At 34.9% G+C, this 23,917-nt stretch overlaps 1 pseudogene; it reads right to left on the bottom strand.

Annotated features, from left to right (window-relative positions):
* Positions 1–10,819: 10,819 nt before the first annotated feature.
* LOC149286591 (homeobox protein Hox-D3 pseudogene) lies at positions 10,820–13,274 on the bottom strand (annotated as a pseudogene).
* Positions 13,275–23,917: the final 10,643 nt, after the last annotated feature.

Below are 23,917 nucleotides of genomic sequence, written 5' to 3'. Positions count from 1 at the left end.
ACTTACACATACATGCTCATACAGCAACATTTACATACACATGCTCATACACACATACACCCCCCCATGCTAACATACACATCCATTCTTACATGCAAACACTTACACATGTACATCCATGCTGACACATTTAGCCATACACATCCAACTCACACACACACACTGTATTATAAGACCCATACCCAAGAGGAATCACAAGCCCTATGTGTGATAACTTATCAGTCACTGAATGCACATACCCCTGGATGCCAGACACACTAAACAAAAGGATAGAGTTTTAAAAATAATCCTATTTAAATGAAGCTAACATGTAAAATTGTACATGTAAAGTTTTAATAACCTTATTAAGTATATACACAGTCGTGTCTTCTTTCTACATATACATTAACATTAGAACAGAACATGACTTGAGATGAGTATGGTTCATTGGTTAGGAATGTATTATTGTTCATTTTCCTGTGAGAATGCTGCCTACAAAGCAATTTGTGTCTGTCGACACAGTATAGGGTAATGTGTTCAGACGCTACAAGAGGGGATGTGAGGCTAAAACTTGCCCTTCTGACCTATTTCCCTTAACATACCTATCAGTGTACACATTAAAATCAAGCAAGGGGAAAATGTTTGTTGGTGGCGCACCAATCAATTACTTAAAGGTGCCATGCAGGTTTTCAGTGGGATCATGACATGCCAGTTATAAAGGGCACATGGTCCTCACAATGGATACAGACATCTTTTTAGATTTGTAGCTGTGTGTCAATTATAATTCTAGGTAGCAGTTCTGAACAATCTATAGTTAGGGCAGAAAGTGCCTGAGATCTGGGCAGTGGGCAGAGTTGTGACATTGCTATCTCACCATACTAGTGTTGTGACTAAATGTGAAAGCATTAAAGAACACCTCACAATTTGATAGTCCATCTCCGTCATTAGTGTTGTAGATCACACTAATTATTATCTACATGCACTGTATTCGCAACACAAGGTGAAAACTGATTATTGTAATAATACCAGACCAATACCCACTTTGCAGCTGTGACTTGTGGTAAAAGAGAGATCTAGATAAAAATGATTATTCCTTTGTGTGCATTTCAAAGACTAATCATCATGTCCGATAAAAAGACCTGTGTTATGTTACCTGGAAATGTTCTGTTTCGCCCTTTTGTTTTCAAATAATTGAAATTTCTGTTACATTCATTTTTCTGTGCACATCTTTCTTTGCTTCTTAGAATGGCCACTCAATATATATTCAAATGCCCTTTAACATCATGTTTCACTTTACTAAATACCATGTTGTTGTCTGAAGCAGCTCTGGTACCGGATGTTATTAGTCCTTGCAGACATTTCAGACTGCACGATGTAAAAACTGTAGACAAGAGACATCATCCAGCAACCCTCACCCCAGTTTAACCACCCTGTTTTCATTCATTCTCTCCCCTCTTTAATCATTCAGCACCTACAAGCTTTAATCACCCAACTCTACAACCACCCTGCTAAACGACTTCCTTTAGTGTCTCCAGAAGAAACATCATTCAGATACCCCTTCCTCTTACCGCTATAAACACAGGGGTACAGGGGCCTGTATTACACCTCTTATTCCGCATCATCATCTAATATCACACCTAGCTTCACACACAGCATAGCTCAAAATGAAAATGAATAATACTATGCATGCTATGTTTTAAAGCACCACTGGTACAGATTCAAAGAGGATAAACAAAAACAAGATTTGTTTTCTTAATACAAATATTTTAAAGAAACACTCATGTCTTATATTTAAGTAAAATGGCTATGTTTGACTTACTTCTGTTGGTGTCTGGTATATAAACTTCCATTGATTTTAATGGAATAGAAGTCTCATTATCTAACTCCAATAAAAATATAAACTGATTTTTGAGTTATTAAATGCATTAAAGAAATATTGGGTTCTAGAATGTCCCTTTATCCTCTTTCAGTACTCCATATGGGTTTTTTTAACATGTACGATGGAATCATAGGTACTTGTATGTTGAATACAGAGAGGCAAGAACTCCTCAGGCATCCCATGGGTTGGATATCCTCTATTCTCGCTAACAAGGTCACGTAGTGTAAACATTTGTTTTAATGTGTTTTATCCTGTTTTCCCTGCAGCAGTTGAGGACATTTAAAGTCACCTTCTTTTTACTCAGGTATAAGCTGTTGAAGACAGTAGACAGAAAGTTGTCAACAAGGAGCCTATAATGACTTAGGGCAGTTTTCTGCAATACTTGGAAGTGCTAGTCAGGAAGTAAAAACACAAGTGTTGTTCCTACAATATGAGTAGCTCTCAATTGCAAGATGTACCTTTTTGACCTCTAGAAACAGCTGGAGTAGTTTGGTTCTACTGGATCTCAGTAAGTAAAAGAGAGACAAGATTTCTAACTCATCTTCCTTACTAACCTTTTATTTGTATCTATTGGTAGTACCTTTATTGCCACAAAGATTTAAGTGAAGCCTTAAGTGTTATCCATGAAATAAGAAAGACATCAGACTCATAGGGTTATAGTGCAAGTACAATTTATTAGTTTCTTGTGCTGGTATTTACAACAGACTGGCTTAAAATCAAGTGGAAAGTACCAAAAGGAGCAGTTTTAGAACTACTTGTCATGTGGATAGACGTGTATACACACAGTTGATACTCTATGCATGAACACACTGCAAATAGTTTAAAAATCTAGTGTAAATTATCAACACGTACTCAACAAGAAGTTGAAATTCGCAGTTATATGGTCACATTTCAAAAGTACAAGAAAAGCGAAATAAATGTAAATACACAAACTACAACATATGCCGTATAAGAAAAGAGGAGGTAGGCGCATGAAAATTATCCTACAAACCCCCAAAATGGCTATAATAGTATATTTTCTGTAAATTGTATACTTTAATATAATTAACATATCCCTTTCAATTTCTGTCTTCTATTCTTAACATTAAAGGTCTATTATTGTTATTAGGTCCATGCATGCAGTTTACCCCCACCCAAAATATAATGTGAGAATTGGCATGATCATATGTATTTTCATTATTACCAGTTTTTAGAAATCCTGTTGCTGATCCATTTCCACTCCTTCAGATTTTGAGATAACTACAAATATTTATAATTATAACAGATGCTTTCCATTGTACCTGTACAGCATTTCTAGCGCTACCCCCAAAGTAGTTTCAATTGGCTTCTTTTTTAAAAAAAAAATATATTTTATTTATAATAATTATATTTCTATATAAACACATGATGGGGCAAAGTAGCATTCTGCAATTGAACACAGACAATATATATCTTTTACATTTGCTCAAACATGATACCACTACAACGATTAAAAATAATTATCTCTTGAGTGATGTAGTGTTGTTGAAAATAATTTGAAACACCTGTGCTAGCTAGAAATGCTACAAAAGGTTATGTTCAAAAGGCAAGTGTGGTGTAAAGTGATTAATATACATGTACAAACACAGTAAAAAGTTATGCTTAATGTAGCAGAGCTTGTGGGGATGAACCGAACATGAGTAAATAGCCAATGGCCAAGAAATTGAAAATACATATAGTGCAACAGGGCAATAGGTCACAATCCGTCAGATAGTTTGTGCAATATCTCAGTGATGCTAGGAAGTGCATTTTTATCTTTCTATTATACAACTGAGTTAATAAAGACAATCCTTTCCAATATCCCACAGATCACTCTTATTTAAAATGAGAAAGCATAGTGTCATTATCCTGTCTAGAACTAGAACATAAAGAGAATCTAGCTTTTTACAGGATCCCAGCTCCCTTAATTTTCTGCTAGCAATGGGGAAACATTGTTTCTTTTTTAAAGCTAGATATACAGTATATGTATAATGGGATTTAACCAAAGTTCCACAACAGCGGAGCCAGCGAGTCAGTAGCTGACCTACACGGAAGGGCGTCCCATGCACACACATATGCTCATAGGCCGATCCACTGTTTGCTCTGCTTTTTTTCTTTTTAGTTTTGTTGATCATGGTGATATTGGGTATAAATCCTCTAATAAATTACAGTATAGGTAAAATATCAAAATACAAAATAATTGGACAATACTCATGGAGGAAACCCAGGAGCAAAATGAGCTGATGGTTACTATGGTATCAGTATCAAATTTAGTATTTTGCCCCAGAATTTCTTCACATATGTGTTGATAAATATAGCTATAGCTATATGTTTGTTTAAATGACAGAAGAGAAGGCTCATTATAAAACATAAGACTTACACCATCCAACTAATGAGACATATAGTCACATTGGTATATATTTAAGTCAAGACAAACCTCCAGAATTTTAATTGCTGTCGTGTAGATATATGTTACAAATCATAGCCTCTTGTTTCCAATGTGGTGTGAATTCTATTGTTTGGCTACTGCACACTCTAGTCAAATACCATGGTTGGATTGAGTTTGCATTTGTTTCCATGCAGTCACTACCGTATGGTTATGGATATGCTTGTCATGTGTGGCTGGGCTTCCTTTCAATGCAAAAGGACAAATTTATGGAAAGTGAACATTTGCTGAACAAACCATCACGTGGCTTCTTTTTTCCCCTTTTGTCTGTGTCTTCCAGTTTCTATCTGACATCTATAACCATTCAGGTAAAACAGGTTAAAGCACCACATTGCAAAGCACTGATATGGTTAAAATCTACATTCTTATCATATCAAATTTAGTATCCATTTTGATTCTTATTTAATTTGTGAGAGCACTGAACCTGCACCCCAACATCTGTAACCTCTCCAAGTTCTCACATATTTTCACTTACTACATTTCTTTCTCTTACTCGCTGTCTCATATAAACCATTAAATTCCCATGTATCTCTCTAAGTCTCGATTTTTTCTCAGAGAAATGCACCCTGTCTTTGTACCGCTCTAATAAATCAGCTTCAAGAGACCATTAGGGACATGCTAACATTTTTGTATGATCCAGAGGAACATGTGCTAACACTTTTCATTGGGATCAATGCAGGCACGGCTTGCTGCAGACACACTTATATAATACAAACCCTTATAATTCATACAGGAAAGAAGAAGAGGTCTTTGAGCCTCAAAAAAAAAAAAAAGATTGTTTTAACCTTAAATGAACATAAGGAAACATGATTAGCATACCTGTGTGCATGTATATGTATTAACCTTCATTTGTTTCAATCTGCATTGTCTGAGAAATATAATGTTTTAGACAGATTACTGGCCTGGGAAATACTGATTTGTTTAGCTCTTGTGTGTTGACTTCTTCTCAAAAAATGTACACCAATCAGTCTACTGAGCTTCTGCTCCAGATGTTTCTCTCAGACTAGAACTCAATATTGTGAACAGAGTGAGCCAAAAACAAAAGTGTATGAGGTTATTCAGTTTGATGGAAGCGACCCTACTTGTGTTATAATTAATCCAACAAATTTTCTATGTTTAGTCTATGCAACAGGTGTGCCAAAACATATAAAATATTCCATTAATTTGTGTACAAAAAAGTATCAGACTAGCCCAAGTAAAAATGGGCAACATCTTATTAGCCTACCCTATGGGTCAGCCTCCAACTTTAGCACATCTGTGTCTTTATAGACCCATAAGGATAGTCTGGAACTGAAATGAGAGGCAACAAACAACAACCCCAGATTTACATGTTGGCATTCATGGGCCTGGTTGGCATGGTGTAATTGGTATTCCTCTTGGCACAAGTGAGCAAAGAGGTTCAGGTATGGATTCCACATAACACTTGAGAAGAACCTCAAGAGATCCCCCGATGTAGAGGAAATTTGCCTCACACTTCAGTTTTGGACTGCCCTTGTATGTAGGATTAGACTATAACAGCCTTTCTATATGCTAATGACAATTTTTCTTCTGTAATTGCACAAGTGTGGTAAAATTTGAGACTTTCCCCAAAGGGAATGCACTGCAGGGCAGGCTATTAAAACACTGTCCGCTCTCAATTCAGATAGTCTTATACTATTATATTTCTGTACATATGTATGTCTACGTATATTATAATGCAGGAGTCTGTTTTTAGTGGAATCTAATACAATGAATTTCAAAACCATGGCACAGTCAACTGGTAGGAAAGTAAATACCAGCTAATTTCAAGCAATGAATCACAATTAGAAGAAGTATGTGGAACAATAAAATGGTATTCTACAATAAGAATCAAATACCTCTTCTACAAAGTTAAATTTATAACTTTATCTTTATAATTAAAAAAAAAATAGTTAAATGGAGCAAATATTAACTAAAAAAGATAATTGTCTTATAAAACACTAAGAATCCCTCAGCTCTATAAATACATTTGGGAAAAGGCTAAACCTAGAAATAATATTAACAATGCTGAGATGTTACATTCCTGGAAAGCTGCCCAGACACTGTTCTTAGAAGTTATGTTTTATGTTGTGAATCAAAGTAACTATAAACTTGTGTTACAAAATAACAAAGAGAATTTAGGCTAGCATTTCAAAAGGAATGAATTGATGATAAGCCAAAATTGAGAATAATCTACAAATACACATTTCAAGAAATTGGTGACAATTGAAGAGGTTTCCACTATATAATGCTAAATATATATATCATGTTGAGACTTATGGAAATTGTCTCTTGCTACATTGTATATCTGATTATTATATATTGGCAAAGGCTTGGCTTTAATGCCCAATTACAAAAATATCCCTTTGGTAACACGATACCATTCTGTTCAAGGATGTTTTATTATTCTCACAGTAACCCTACTCACAATGCCATCAAAGGACCTGTAGTATATTTTACCTGTTAACAGAATTCATTTTCCCTGGTAATTGGCCTTAAATAGTAGAAACCAAGTAGAGATCACATGACCGGTCTGAAATACAGTCAGCGTACATGAGGTAAATTTACATTTAATTTTAAAGTTGGAATGAGTGCAAACCCATTGGGAAACCTAATTGTAGGACCTACTGCTGAGATAAAAATTAATGAATGTAAATATATTCATACACATATGAATAACTTAATAAAATACTGTCAAGTGCATAACTCCCAGGGCTTGTGTTGCACCACATGGTGCCCAGGGCCTCTCCATAGCAAGTTCAGCCAACTCTAACACCCCCCATGCTTAATTTTTTAGGTAAATTATATTTTATTGAAACATGGTGACTAATAAGAAAGAAGTCCAGATGCATGCTTAATTTTTTTGACATTTCTGGAAACTGTTCCATGTTTAGATCAGCTTTCTGATCATAGTGAGTGCTGCAGTCCCCACTGGTGAAGCACGCTAGTATGATCTGGAGTATAGAGTTATCTCTGCTGCTTCTCTTTCCAGCTCTTGCTAAACCCTTGGCATGTCAAAGCTAACACTATCCTAGCCATTTGCTACAATGTCAGGGTAACTCAATTTGATGTATGCCAGCATTATCAAAATGTATGTATTACCTTCACTGTGTCTGTAGTTGTTTTGGGTGGGTTAACCATATAATTGCTGGGGTCTGTGACAACCAGTGCCAGAAATTGCATACCAATAAATGCCCTGCCCTAGTGTCATTTACCACCCATCCTTCCTCCATCCTTATAAAGCTAACATGAACAGAAATAAGCACCAGCATATAGTTTATTCAATGTTCTAATTTGTAACACCTAAAATTCCAGAATACCTATTATTTCAGTGTGTCAGCTTTTCCCTGGCAAGGTGAATTTAAGTTTTACTATAGTGTAAGTAACCAACATAACGTTGTTATAAACCTGTTAAAATCAACCTTGGGTCTGCCATAATTATACATTTATGCAGCCTTAAACTGGGTTGATCTCCTGAGACCCATGAAGCAATTCTGATGTTAGATCATGTTAGATGATATCAATCAAAGTGTTCAAAAGTTTGGTTATGATTGGATCAAATGTCTCATGTATTTGCAGTGCTGGGGTTTATTTAGTGCATTGCTTCCCATCACAGCACAATATATACAGATTCACTTAGAGATTACCCCTTTTATGTGTGGGTTTCTTCTCTTTTTTTTCTCTTACCAATGCTGGATGATGTTGAGGATGTGGAAAAGAGTATATTTGCGGATCTGGCCCCAAGGTACTGCTTCATATTTTCAACTACATTTTACTATGCAGCCTTTAAATATATTTACAACATCACCATTATGATAAATGTGTCTCCATAACACAGGTCCACTTAGCCAGGGCATCTGATAAGTTGGTAAAGAATATGCCTTCATGTACAACTGGCTATGCTCATGGCATATATCTCCAAAATATCAGGGATTTAACCATATAACTTCCAGGACAATTCCTAAATCATGGAGTTTCAAATGTGAAGCTTTACAAAACATTAGTTAATATTTCAGCAGAACTCAAACACCCAGCTACAAAACATGTGGGTGCTCTTTACTAAGGTGTGAAAACACTTTTCACACCTAAGAACCCTTCTCGTGCTGATGAGAAAACCCAGTTATGTATCTTCATACTTCTGAATATGTTTTAAGTTTCACATTTTGAATGTGCGACTAATACACTACCTGGTAGTACTAGGGTAAGAGCCAGAGGAGAGTGGGGTTGCAGCAAGTCATTTTGGGAATAAGGACAGGTGGTTTCTGGCTCCCTATCTTTGCTACAGGTTAAGCGTCATGGGAGTAGGACTGCAATACACTTTAAATGAGTTACCTGGCTAAGGGAAAGAAGATTTTGGACACCAAAATTGTTTACCAACATCATTTTGGGCTAGAATGAAAATCCTGAATAGGTGGAAGTTTAAAGAAGAGTATAGTACACCATACCCTGTGTTTACCTGTCTTGATTTTGGTTTATTTTTTACTTGGCTGGCAGAAAAGACACAGTGATTACAGAGTGCCCCTCATGCCTGTCTGTTGCATTGACCTGTGTACAGGATCTAAATGCTGAATGAAAATGACTATCCAATGCACAGGTAAGGAGGGTGCCTGCCTGGGTGTTATTTATGTGGCTTCTGAGTGGGGAAGAGTGAAAAGGACTCCTGAAATCCCAGCCACATGGAGACAGCTCTCAGCCCTTCTGTTCCTTCCAGTGAAATTCAATTAGCTGGAAGGTATAATATCATATTGGCCATTGAATCTGCCATTAGTGATGAAGCAAGGTAAATCACAAGTGGTGTTGGGCAAACTAATTGCCCTGATTTGTTATTTACACTGACTCCAGACCATCTACAAAGAAGAAGTCTATTTACTCTTGCCAAAGGAAATACCCTTTTAGCAGCAAGTTCATACCTCCATCGTGTGTATATGTATGTATGTATGTATGTAAATACATATATATATATATATATATATATATATATATATATATATATATATATTTATATATATATATATATTATACACTACATAGATGACATATATATGGTAATCATGAACAATATATAAATACATATGCATTATATATCAGGAACTTAGAAATTTATTTTAAATAGAGCATACACAGTTAAGATTCATTTCTTCTGTCTTCTGTAACCGAAACGTTTTTCCGATTCTTGGGTCTTTTATTACTTGATTGGGACATAAATACAGTTAAAAGAATTATTAACTATATATGTAAATATTTTGTTTATAAGTTAACAATATCAGAATAGCAAAATTAATTTTGAAATAAGCTATTAAAAATTTAGTTTTTACATCAAGTGACACTGCTAATTGCAGTTGAAACGAACTTATTAATTGCGTTTAAATTAACAAATATAGGTTTATTCTCATATAGGTTTATGCAAAAGCAAAATTAATATATTAAACGAATATAATCGAAACACATAATTACTAACATTTTAAAATATCACATCTAAATGTATAATGATGTTAGGTTAACAAATTATTTTTAAAAATATTCTCAAATTAGATTTGTAAAATTTCAAACCTGAAATCCTGGAGAATTAGAGAGTTAAGTGGAAAACATTGTTGAAACTGATCAAGCAAGATTGTACCAGGACAGAATGCTAACATGAAAAGGGTTTAAGAAGGACCATGTGAACTGTCCCTGTCCAAATGATTAATGGGGGTGAATTAGGGGTGAAACCCAACCCCTGGTAAAGGGAAAAAAACCGAAAAAATACACACAAGCAAAGTGATTTCAACACACAATCCAAATCCATTTACTATTTGAGAAAGTTATCCAACCAATTATTTTCATTTAGAAAGAATATTATAGCAACACGAGAGACTTTATTTCAGTTTTTATTGTATCAAATTGTTAATTCAATGACTACTTTATATTACAGACAAATGCAGTTAAAGATACATCCTTTAAAAAACAGATCAATATTCAAACGAATGAAAAAAATCAACATAGTTCTGTCTTTATATCTATACAAATAAATTAAAATAGAAAACCAGAAGTATCAAAGAAATCGACAAATATAATCAACATATTTTAACTGAGTCGACCCAAGAAATATAAATATAGGATTCATTTTTTTCTGAAGTAAAATCGAGACATTTCCAAAAAATGTAAATCGTTTTTTGGTTTTGTACATAAATACGGTTCAGTATAGAAAGGGGTTTCATGGGGGGGAGCAAAGAAGGTTAATAATATTTAACCACAAAGGTTTGTATTTCGTTCTAAAATACCCTGATATTTTTATGACAGGAATAAAAGTAGAGGCTATTGAGGATATGGGGCATTTTCTCTGGAAATTGTTTTAATTGGTTGCTTATGTGAAATTGCTTTGCGTGATCCATGCATAGTAGTGTATTGTGCATAGCTCAATAAATTACATATGAAATGTAGGGGGTAAGGCTAGTATGGATTTACATGGTCAGAGATTTCATTTTTTTAATGACATAATGGGACTGAGCAAATTACCCTGGTGTTTCAAAGGGAAGACAGTTCTACAGATGTGTCAGCACAGGGGGCTCCTGAGAACACCCCTGAGGCACAGGATGAATGTTTAAGTCTGTGTATGTGGGATGGGGGTCACATGGCCCAAGATGGTGTTTGCTAGGGATCTGTGCTGCACAGCTGTAGTCCATGCTATCTGAAGAAGGATGGGGGAGGTTGAAAATGGAGCAGTTTCCAGATCCATTTTCCAGGTAATTTCCTCCAATGTAACTCTGGGTTCCTTGCATTCCAGGGGGGTCATAGTTATCTTCTCCATGCATAGCTGGGTGATCATGGTACTCAGAGGCAAGGGACTGAGTACCATATCGTTTTTGGGCCTGTGGGTTCTCATACAGAGGTGCTGAGTAAGCAGTTAAGCCATACATGTTCCCTGGGTTCTTGCTGTATGCATTGGCCATTGGCACGTCATAGCCAGATTCGTCATCTAAAGGCAGAGTGTTGGAATATGAGATTATAGAGGGGCTAGTGCTGGGAGACTGCCCCCCAGGAGAGACACTTCCTTTCCCCTTGTGATCTTTCTTGAATTTCATTCTCCTGTTTTGGAACCAGATTTTAATTTGTCTCTCCGATAAATTAAGTAGTTTGGCCATCTCCAACCTTCGTGGGCGACAAAGATAGCGATTAAAGTGGAATTCCTTCTCTAGTTCCACCAGTTGAGAGTTGGTGTAGGCAGTCCTTGCCCTCTTGGATGCTGAGCTCAAGAAACTGTTGTCCAGGGAGCTGTCATCTTCTACAACACAAAACCTCATGTTATTTCTCAGTTCCATTGAAATCATTCTCTAAGCCACATTTTTCTACCTACGGTAGTATAGAGCTGTCTTTTGGAAGAAGTCACAGTGGGAAACATGGTTTCTAGTGGCTGTAGTTTGATGATTGTGGAAAATCCGATGAACTCGGCAAAATACATGAATCCATTAATACACTAATGAAGTCACTGAAAGGATAAACTGCACTTGTGTCACTTTTAACCCTTTAATCCCACTTACATTCTTAAAATAAGTGGATCTCACACTGAAGTACTTACCTATTTAGATGGTTTTGTTCCTAAAAGGCTATCAATTGCCATTTATAATCTGTCTGCTACACCAAAAACCTTTTATAAGGAAATTCTCAACACCTATAAATAGTTACATTCGAACTGCGTAAGTACTTAAACAATGTACACTATATTTAAATCAGATGTGTATAATTTAAAATAATGTATACATTTATTAACTCTTTTATTCTAAAGTGTATATACACGCCTATGGAATGGAATATAATATACTTATATACACATTATTCTCTAGGGGTGTATGAGTTATGTAGTGCATAAATACTTAAACTACCGTGTCTATATAAGCATTTTATATTCTGCTTTACCAATATATACATTGTAAATGTGTATCATGTGAATCTATACACAAAATTAATTGTTTTACACACAACTAAGTTTCTGTGTACACATGCATACATCCAACAACCTACTCGTAATTATATATTATTCTTATGGAATTTTTCTTTTCCAATAGATGTATATAATAGTGTTTATTAATATGCATATGATCTGCATATATTTTCGGTATGTTATGTGAAGGCTATATTAAATACAGATTATAACATGATTGGACATTTAAATTTTGGTCTGACAGATGTTAAAGTTTTGAATAATTTTAAATCAGCACCTTTAAAATTATAATATTTGAAATATATTTGTTAAAATAGTAAAAATAATAATAATAATAATATCTTTACACTGTTAATTTACAATGTGTATCCAGATCTGCTGTATACCTATGGTTGCTACACAGGGCATGTTTCTGATGCTTGCATAAAATGCCTTGTGTTATCTGAGTCACTTTATCATCTAAATTAATGAGAGACTAAGTCGTCCGATGACCCTATTTGTCACCAGACGTTACAGTTGGAGTTGTTTTTCATAGGCTGTAATGTCTGGTATATGAGCCACCTTCACCTTGTAGTAGGTAAACATTAAGGAGGGGTGGAGGAGAGCACAGAATGTTTACCTGCAGGGGGAGGGACGGTCTTCTTCTGCTTAGAATGCTGACGAGTTTCCTTCATCCAGGGGAATATCTGTTTGGGTAAGTTGTTGGCCTTGCTGCTCTTTTTGGTGCCGATGGCATCAGCAGAATTTGGTCCAGTGCCCTCTTTGGTTGGGCTACTCTGTGTCTCCGTTGATTGTGGCATTGGGGAGGCTGAGCTCGGTGACTTGGGTCGATGGGCTTGTTCTGAGACATTAGCTAAAGGGAAACTGATATCTTTGATGGAGAGCTCACCTTTCTGGGTGGTGGCAGCAGTGGTGGAGTCTGACTGAAGGCAGAAAGGAGGCTGGTAGTCATTTTCACTTGTGTATGTCTGTTGCCCAAGGTAGTCCATACCATTTGAGTCTTGGAAATCACAGCCTCCAAAAGACTCCGAGTTGTCGTAGTAAAGTGATTTTTGCATGTCTGTATTCTTCTAAATGTCCACAGACAGAGAAATGATGGTACTTTATGCGGTTTGTAAAAAGAAAAAGTAACCTTTTACAAGGGGTAATAAGCCGGGTGTTACCAACAGAAAAGTAGATCAAAAGGAATGCCTCCTAAACCCAAATCATGTCTTGCTCCAGCCCAAACTTTTCTGGACACAGAAGAGGGAGAGAAAAATACAAAAGAGAGAATAAGAATACACACATGAAAGGTATGACTGGGACAAAATCTTTGGAGATCCCTTGCTGACGTCATCTGACGTTGCACCTACACTCACACTTTGGCGTACTTAGATAAATATAAATATTTTGTCAATACTAGTCCTTAAAACAAAGGAGGCTTAGAGATAAGAAGACTAACGTCTAGGTCCTACATTTATATCTGCTTGGAAGATCTTACATCTGCCACTTTAAGTGAGCCATGAGAGAGGAGAAAAAGATCTTGGGGGGGGGGGGGCAGAAAGAAGAAGACTATAAAATGAATGCATCACTTTTCAATACATTGAAATAAACAGTGATATACTCATCATCGTATATAATCATAGTTGTACAGAAGTAATAAAATTAACAGCTCTGCTTGGTTAATTGTACTCATTCTTCAAAAAAAGTCGGAAGAAACAGTGTAAATAATATCTATTATAACACTTCCAAGAGTCTTGAAAAAATATTCAGCGTCCTTTATTCGGAAATGAGAATCCTTTAAGACTAATAAAAAAAAGTTCGTTTTTTGTAGCATGCACCTTTTTATAAAAATTCGGATTTTTTATTAAATACTCTTTTAGAGGCAAACTAAGAAGCTTAGGAAAACAATTGACATACAAACCACTGAAATAAAGTTATTTTGAAAGTGTATTAAATTACAGCCAATTCATCGAAATATTTAATGCATTTTAACTAAAAAGGCTAATAATTCAAATATTAGCAATAATTAAGTGTATGTGTACATATATATATGTGTGTCTCGATTTAGTTTTCTTCTGAGGTATGTAAGTGTGATATTGTCTGAAGTTTGGTTATATAATAATGACTACACCCCTAGCCCCAATAAATCATTTATTATATATCTTCCATATTGTGTGTGATGTTAAGGTTCCACTGTGATGCTCACAAACCTTTCCATGCAGTTTATTACGATCTACTTTACGAGTTATTTTTAGTGGGTTGTCATTTAGTATCTTTGAGAGTTGTGATTTGATGTAAAATTAACATTTATTTCATTGACCACACATGCTTTCAACGTATAGCACAGCGTTGCTTTATAAAGTCTACGATGATAGATTAAAGTCGTGACAGCAGGATTTATTTACTGGAAGTGCAGGAGGAAGTTATAAAAATGATTAGCAGTAATTAGATGATTGGTTATTTCTGAAGGATTGCTAGTTTAAAGTTTACTTTAGCTTGTATTTTTCCATGTGACCGCCCAGGAAGTTTAACCTTATAGTTATGGTATAAACACTATACAGGTTTTTACCTGGCATGATGGATGGATTTAGGAAAGGTGGACAAGAGTTATCAATTCCATCTTGGTTCCACTACAATTGAAACTTCTACACTGGCTCCTCACTTAAGGATACAAATCAAAACCCACCGGCAGTTAAATCTAGTTAGCAATGCATGAAAAGATAGGACTGATATGGCTAGAGTTTCTAAGGACAGATAGAATTGATGGGTTAGGTGGAGCAATCAGCGGTGGGTTTGTTTTTTTGAAATATTTGTCTACAGCATTTTTTAAGTTTTTTCTGAACTTTCTAGGACACCCTACCCAATGTTAAATTAAATTTTAAATTAATATTATTGTTGTTAGTATTGTTGTTTTATTTTGTTATGTTACATACTACTTGTTGTGTCATGTCCACCCATTGAACAGCGCTACAGAATTTGACGGCGCTATATAAAACAATAACTGATAATAATAACAATATAGTGCCATCATATTCCACAGTGCTGTACAATGATGTTGAATTGTGTTCAATAATTGCATGGAAGAAAACACAGATTCCTAACTAGTGTATATTAAATAAATTTAACTACTTCCAATGCATTGTCTATTCACATGAAGCTCCTCTAAGATCCCGGGTCAATACTGTACTTTATTTATTAGGTAAAGTGTTCTCACAGATAGTTTCACTTTTTGTTTCTTTGTACACAAGTTATTGCTTCACTGTATTCCACTATTTTTGGGGTTTACAGTTTCCAATGATCAAATGTGGCTTGCTGGTGGAGTTCCACGTATAAATGCATTCTACGTTTAACCCTCTGTAAGTAATAATAATTTGTACTTTTTTCTTCATTACTCATACATCTACTAAGCAGACATTTAAATTCTAATTCTCAAAATTTTAATTCTTAATATTAGCTTACTCCTACATAGGTAAGTTTCTGATTACCTATCCCTTTTATTATTTTATCTTTTTTAAACCTTTAAATTTACATTTTTTCAACATATTTTTTTACTTTTTTTTTTTTTTTAGTTTTTCGACAAACATTTTATTGATTGTTTTTCCCTTTGACCCCAATACGTCGTGAAATCTCATGCCTTTTTTACCCCTAGCACTGCTGTCAGCATAGTTAATAGTTTAGCATTTCATTGTCCTGGATATGATTGTAGTATTTTTGTAAACTGTGAGAAAAGGGCCTCTTTCTCTCTGATTCCACCCAGTTCTGAGCGTCTTCTGCCTCCACATTCCCTTCATATTTACCGTTCAAACTTTCTCTAACATTTCCAACTGTTTACAGAGGACTAGAGCTCAGGAATTTGACTCACATGAAGCCAAGAGCAATAATAACACAAAATGTTCCACTTGGCAGAGCTCCTTTATGCAAGATCACCAGTTACTAACAAGAGTTATTCTGTTGAAATCTAGAAGACTCCAAATTTTGTTTGGCCAAAATCCTCTTTTTTGCTCTTATTTAAGCTTGATTATCTCAAAATTTTGGATCTGATGTTTCCATGTACTGTCTTATTACTATTTACCCTTACCCCACCCCCAAGATGGTCCAGGTTTATTCCAAGGAACCTTTCTTTGTTTTATAAGCTCCATGATGTTCTAAGAACCTCTAAACCTTTCTGATTAAAGGGTAATCTTTAAATCCTACACAACGTGTTATGCAATAACAGGACTGCGCATCATAAATTATGTATAAATTACTGTTTATTTAATAGCCAGAGCTCAGAACCCCCATGTAAATATGATTTGTGTATTTTCCTTTTTTTTTGATTTATGTCAGCACGACATCAAAATGTACGCAGGACATTTATCAAAAACGAATTTTCATTCTAGCTTCTAGCTTAGAGCAGCAACCAAAGAAATCTAAAAAAGAAGGTTGTAAATAAAATATAATGTGTTAGGAGCTTAATTTAACTGGGAGCTGCAAAACCATCTCATTAAATCGGGTTTCTTTGGCAATTAATGTTTGTGGAGCCAGTATTTTCTTTAAAATTGTTATTTTATATCCATAGTGAAGAACTGTATGAAAAATAAATAAATAAAGCTAAAGCTACTCATAGGTAAAATTCCACATATACGATGCTTCTTTGTTTCATAAGACTGTTTTGTGATGGAAATCTCTTCTGTATTTTGCTTTATAAATTACAACCCCCCTTGTTGGTTTAAAAGCAAAAAAATCGAAAAATACAGGAAAAAGTGTAATTTGGCCAAACATCATGCAGAAAATGCCTCTTCGATGAATATGATATATATGTACAATACCCCCCCTCCCTCCCTCCAACCTACAGATCACACAGAAGCCCCTATATATCATTATGTATGATCAAGGATTTGGCACAGTCGATTGTTTAATTAGAATTTAACTCTTATCATACAGATTGCAATCTGAGTATTTTTAAATGTCTCCCTAAGACCCCAAGTCACATTTGTTCCTACTCCCTCCCCCCCAAAAATATATACCTATTCCACAAACAAGTTGCTTTTTCCAATCCTAAAAGCAGTGAGTTAAAAGGAAAGAGATTTTAATGGCAGCCTTAGTGGTGTGAAGTCAGCCCATCTCTTAGCCTTCAGCAGTAGCAAATCCATGTGAACTCTGTGTGAACCAAGAATCAGACTATAAATCATGTATACAAAAGCCTGCTGTTTGCTCGGAGTGAAAATATCTTACCTTTTAACACTTTCATAGGCGAAGAGGGAGCAGTAGAACAGGCTGCAGTGTATATTCAGTATGAAGATAAGGAGTCATGCACAGGGATGTTGGGGAGGCGTTTGCGATGGGATTTCTAGAGGGCCCTTTTTTTGGGGGAAGGTGGTGGCGGGGGTTGGTGGGGGGTGGAAGAGAATAGTGTTCTTAGGGGTATTGCCAGTGCAGATTATGATTGTTTAGTGGTCTTTAAGAGGGATTGTCAACCCAAGCACTGAACCTAGCCCTGCGTCACTGCATTCACAGATACAATCAGAGCAGTGGCAAAAATTTGCATTGATTACTGGAAGGAAACTGGCGTCATTATGGGTCTCAGGTTTAAAAAAAAAAAGAAAAAGAAGAAAGGTTTCTGATCAATACTGAAAAAAATCCAGATATTCAGCACCGTCAATATGCATCCTTTTCATCTGTAATATGTTCACATCATCAGAGCCATTTTATGTAAAATATGTTTTATAGCAATATTATATGAATCGAAGTATTGCTCACTTTTACCTCTATTAATAAGTAATAATTATTCTTGACATTTTTAGCATGTCGGGTATAACCATTTGATCTCCGTTCGTCATATACTTTTTGTTTTGTACCATCTCGCAATAACTGCCTCTTCCGTGCACCCCTAGCAATGTCTTCCCTATTTCTTTGCCATTCTCATTATTTTCACACGCTCCTTGCTCTCACTGGGCTTATAAAACACATCAAGACCATTAAAGCACATATCTTCTTTTTTTTTTTCTTCCAAAAACTTGCTCTGACCTCTGATTTATGACTTTTATGCAAACAACCCCAGCCTTAAAGAGGCTGGAGGTTTAAAGACCAAAACTGAGGGTGCTGATCATGCTTAGCTAATTTAATATGCCAAAAATCCAATGATGAATTTGGTTTATGTTAATTCCCCAATGTCGTTTTTTTTCCTTTTCCAGAATCTAACTGTAAGTTAATGTACCCCAACAAGTTGAGTTTCTACACAGGCCTGTTTAATGGGTTTAGATATTAGCCATCCCTATCCATGCATACACAATTTCCTCTTGTCTCTGTGGGCTTTCTAAAAGATTTATGGCCTTTTTTTGCCTTCTGTACCTATAAACAAGGAGAAAGGGGAAGCCCAGCACTGCAGTGCTTAGAAACTCAAAGAATCTGTGTAACAACAAAAAAAATCCCAGTTGTAGGAGGAAGATTTAGAGATTTTTGCAAACCTGGCAACTCTATTTCAGCAGTTCATCCTTCCAAGTTTCTGCCAGAGGACGCAGCACACAAAGAAGAAATAGAAGAAACGAGGATTCCCTTCTTATCCAAAATATGGGTTTTAGAATTATCCATCTTGAAGATTTAAACTTCTCTCTTCACATATAATGCTTCATAATGAATTGGTGGTGAAAAGAGTGTTTGCTGTATTTCCCGACTGTATTCTTCACACCAGGTAAATAAAGGGATTGTGATATTTTGGGGTCTGTATTTATAAGTTGTATTACTGTGATTTAATTTATTTTATGTTTTAAACTGGCTTAATACATTTATAAATAAGTGTGATGGGAGTGTGTTTGGAGTTAGAGGTTGGGGGTTGGGCGTAATAAAAAAGCATTTATATATGAATCCGTTGTATTAACTTACAATTCCCTAAAATCCATGATCTGTAGAGTATTTGCATCCTTTGTAATATAGCATGTGGCATTTGATCTAACAAGCCCTGAAAAATAAGGTGATTTGCTGGGTAGAGTAGGGAGATATGATTTATTCTTAAAGAAACCATGAGGTTTAAGCCGTAAATATCATTGTCACATATTTCCATCTTTGATTTACGTTTTTTTTTCTTTACGAGCGAAACGAATATTGTGTTTTATTTAATATGCGCTTAACCGTTTGGCATCGTAGGAGATAAATGGGATTCCCTTTATAATTTAACCCCTTCTACAGTGCCATAGAGCAAATTGTTGTATTTTTACGGTGGCAGTCAACTAGTTAAACATTTGCCCTTTAAACTAATATAAGGCAATACATCAACTCGATTTATTTAATTTAATTTTTACACATTTTAATAACGTGCGTTAAATGCCTTATTTATTTTGTATTCGTAAAAAAATATCATTTTTTCTTTCATTCGTGGTATTTGCATGTCCGTGAAAGACAATAGCACCAACCATAACACTGCCAATATTGATATTGTGGAATATTCTCCTGTTTTAGGGTAGATTATATATAAAAAGAAAATCACAAAAGCGCTCCGAAAATGCTTTGAAAACATAGGCCAACTTTAACCTCTAATCTCTAAAATAAGACCTCTTTGAACATTTCACATTCACGTAAATAAATAATTTCTGATAATTAAAATAATGTTACATTTTACTATATCATCGTTAACTTTAGTATTATTTAGTTTCTAACTGTGCAGGATAATTTTTTTTATATAAAATTTGAATTTATTGTATCATTTCTATTTGGCAAAACTCAGATTAAATCGTTAAATGTTGAAATATTGGGTTAGAGATTGTATATATAGTTAAAAAGATAATTCGTGTATATATATATACATTTATATATATACATAAATTTGTATATATATATATATATATATATATATAGTAGTAGTAGTAGTAGTAGTAGTAGTAGTAGTAGTAGTAGTAGTAGTAGTACATAATAGTGTGGTTATGTCCTTCCAAAAACAGAATAATCTTTTTTATATCTGAAAGCAAGAGTCAAGCTCTCTATTTATTACAAAGATATAACTCAACATTGTCGAGTATTAATAAGCCAATAATGATAATCTTTATAGGGAAAGAGTACTGGTTCTCCTAGTTTTATTGCTCTACTTATCCATTCTAATGACCTTTGGCTCAACAAAGCCATAATTCAAGACAGAGAAATCCAAACTCGGCCTTTAAGAGTTTCTTTAGTACTTTAACTACAACATTGCTGGTTAAGGCAGCATTGCAATAAACAATCCAGCATAGTAATGGTTAAATATGTGTGATGAAGCTTAAAGAAAATATTCCAAGCGTGGAAAAAATAATCTTTTTCAGTTAATTACATACATTTCTTACCTTTACGTAAAAATATCAGTCATCCTCGCTTGTAATTGAAGCTATTGCCATTTATTGAATTCATTTCAATTTTTCTCCCTTTTTCTCTAGGTAGTTCTACAAACTTGCCAATTTTTTAACCATGTATAAGAAGGCACAAAGATATAACCATCATATGGAACCATATTAAGGCTAATGGGTATAGTATACAATTTGTGTGGGTGTTTGTTCTGCCTTGTGTTCAAATTGCTGAACTCGCTAGTAACATTAATATTTAACTTGGGTCACAAAAACTACAAACTCCATTATGAAAGGGGTTTTGTTCCTTTGTATGTGGGGTACTGTTGTGACCCATCCCCACTAAACAGTATGCTGCTGACTTTGCAGACTTAAACCATTGGATAATAGATATTTACATCTGATTTGCCTTCTGTCAAACTATTTTGCAACGCTAAATGTTTTAGGTCCAAGGCTACTCTCAGTATTTCCTTATGTAATTGCATGTAATTGTACATTGTTACAGTTCTGTCACACCCAAGGGGACAATCACAATAAAAAATGGTAATAAAATATTTCGTGTGGTTACTTTTTCTTTACTCCTTTAATGTCTATTTTTTCTATCTCTCTCTCTATGCGATGAGAAAAGTCAGGTAAAGTTGTGGAAATAAAAAATAAAGATTTATAGGGCATTAGCACAATATTATAAAATAAATCCAAGTGTGAGTGTTGAAGTGGTTCTGGGAGATGAAGTTGTCTTTGTTTGTTTCTTGGGGGTAAAGGACATATTTTAAGAACAAACAAGATTTCTCTTCCTTGACTGTGGATTACTTGTAAAGAGTCCTGTATGTGCCCAATGGGAACAATGTACTGTACGTTATCAACAACCCTACCGCAGGTGTAAGGTATCACTATTAATATATCCTCAAAATACACATCGAAATACCATGGCCTTCCTTTTTGTGAATTAGAACATAAATATAGAAACCAAGCTTTGACACTTGTCACTTCTTATATTTCTAGCAAGATACTCGAAATCACAACCTGCAGCCAAACATTCTCTCCCAAATCCTCAAATAGTAATTAGATGCAATAGGCTAGCAGTGGTACTTCAGTAGACCACTTTGTGTTTTCATATAACAGATCTGTTAACCCTTTGAGTACTAGGGGGTTACACAATTTGTGCCATTTCCTTCTTAAAGGTTCCCCATGTTGTTTTCATATTTGAGATCTGTTAACCCCTTGTGTTAGCAATAAGAGAGCATGAATTTTACTCCATTTACTCATTTAAGTGCACTCTTACCAAACAACTAAATCTTAGACGCTCCTATTTTTTTTTAGATTTACCATGAGGTTTCTTATTCTATCAGGGTGTATCAAAGGCATCTTTCACTTCAAATAAATCCTCAACTCTTTTTGCAGACTGAGTGTGAGATAGTTAGAATAATTATTTCCTTAAGATAAGGATTGTTTGCTATACAATTATTATATTTGACAATAACCTGTGTAGTTGTAATGTATTTTCAACTATTGAAAAAAAAATAACAAGCAGCTTTCATGTGAAAGATTACTATGTGGTAAACACAACATAGAATGTGCAGGGTTGTGAGGGGACCTTAGATATTGGGAAATACATTATAGTGAATAAGTATACCAGTTTCTATATATCACTTGAGCCTTCGGGGAAAACTATTTTTAGAAGGTTTCCTTCATTACATAAGAAGTGGGTTTTGTATAAACCTCTCCAATGAACTTATTTTGCAGGATTCACATCTAGACCACAGCCTGGAATTCCTTTGTCTGAGTTTACTTTGCTGTACAGCATAGAAAACTGCAGTGTGTTAGTGTGTTCTAAGGATCCTTCTAAATCAGAAATAAAACTGTAAACTAACTTAACCATAATCACTAGGCATCAACCTATTTAAGGAGGAGAGAATAGGGACAACCTTTCACAAATGGAGGAAAAGATGTCCCCATTTTAATGGACATTCCCTTTATTAAGACTCCAGTTGTACCCCGTTTCCCTTGTAAGCTATAAGGTAAAGTATATTTCACAAGTTTCCTGATATTTTGATTTAAATGCTATAAAAGCTATTTAGAGTAGATTATATCATTATAAAATCAGTAAATGCCATTTTCTTTTATTGAATATCCACCTTAAATAATAGAATAATTATACAGAATGAGAGAAATGACAAATTAAATTGATGTATACATCTTCTTTAATCATGTTCCAAGTTTCTTTTTTTTTTCAAACTCTTCAGATTATTTTATAAAACCTTTATAGGAACCAGCTTCACACACACATATGTGTTACAATGAAGTACTAACACAAATAAGACACAAAACCTGCAACTATCTCCCATACATTTTCTAGACACTCTCTCAGAGGACATTTTTAAAGGATGCAAAGAGAGACCAAACATAATGGAAATCAGCAAAGTTTATTACATTTTCCTTCAAGAATATATAATTTATATGTGGTTTTTTAAAGCTTTGACAAATTTTAATTTAGAATAAATACATTTCAATTTTATCCATAATTAGATTAGTGAGCTATTTGGCCATAGGTCATACTTAGAAACATAGAATTTGATAGTAGATAAGAACTATCTGACCCTTCTAGTCTGCCCATGTGTTTAAATCCCATCACTGTATAAGCCTCTACTACTTCTGCTGGGAGGCCATTCCACTTATCTACCACCTAATACAGGTCCAATATTCCAATATTACATAAAGTGAATATTCAAAGTTGAAATGTGCCTCAGCAAACTTAAGTAGGCCAAGTACCATCCATTACCTCCTGGCTGAGCTAAGAAGACACGTGGCCTGTTTCCTCACTATGTAACTGTATTGAAAACTTAGACATTTAGTGAGCAGTTTGATGTGTGTCCTTATGATAGCTCCCTACTGGTTCCAAAATACAGCAGTAAGCCTCAGTTAAATAAAGATGTCATGATGAAGGATGGCAATTTATCAACTGCAAACCCAGCAACCTAAAGTACTTTATTCTTATAATAGATGTTAAACATATAATTTTATTTTAATTACATCAACAGTGAGACAATACAGTTTTTATTGTAAACTAATTTTTACTTTTGTTGTAAATGCACATTTTGGGTAATGCATATGGGTGCTTCTCCACACACACACTGTGCAGTTGGTGTTACAGACAATGTTCTTTTACAAGATAACATTTAAACATGAGCTTTAGCATATACTGGACAATCACTTCATCAGGCTGGCAACTCTCAACCATGTAATAGTTGAACAAATACACATTTTCCGTGATTAATGCTTTAAACTACCAACTGAGTACACAATAGCCAGATTTGGCCAGAACAGACTAACACTTAACATAGGTCATGGTGTAGACCAGTGTTCTTCAAATATTTTTCCCACGACCCAAGTGCAGTAATAAAACAAACTCATGACCCAATTTGTGTACTTACAGA

The sequence above is a fragment of the Sceloporus occidentalis genome, unplaced genomic scaffold, assembly GCF_023333645.1.
Source record: "Sceloporus occidentalis isolate IW3139 unplaced genomic scaffold, rSceOcc1.0.p SCAF_68, whole genome shotgun sequence".
NCBI lineage: Eukaryota > Metazoa > Chordata > Lepidosauria > Squamata > Phrynosomatidae > Sceloporus > Sceloporus occidentalis.
Note: the sequence above shows the minus strand (reverse complement) of the source record. Positions and strands in the feature narration are given on the sequence as shown.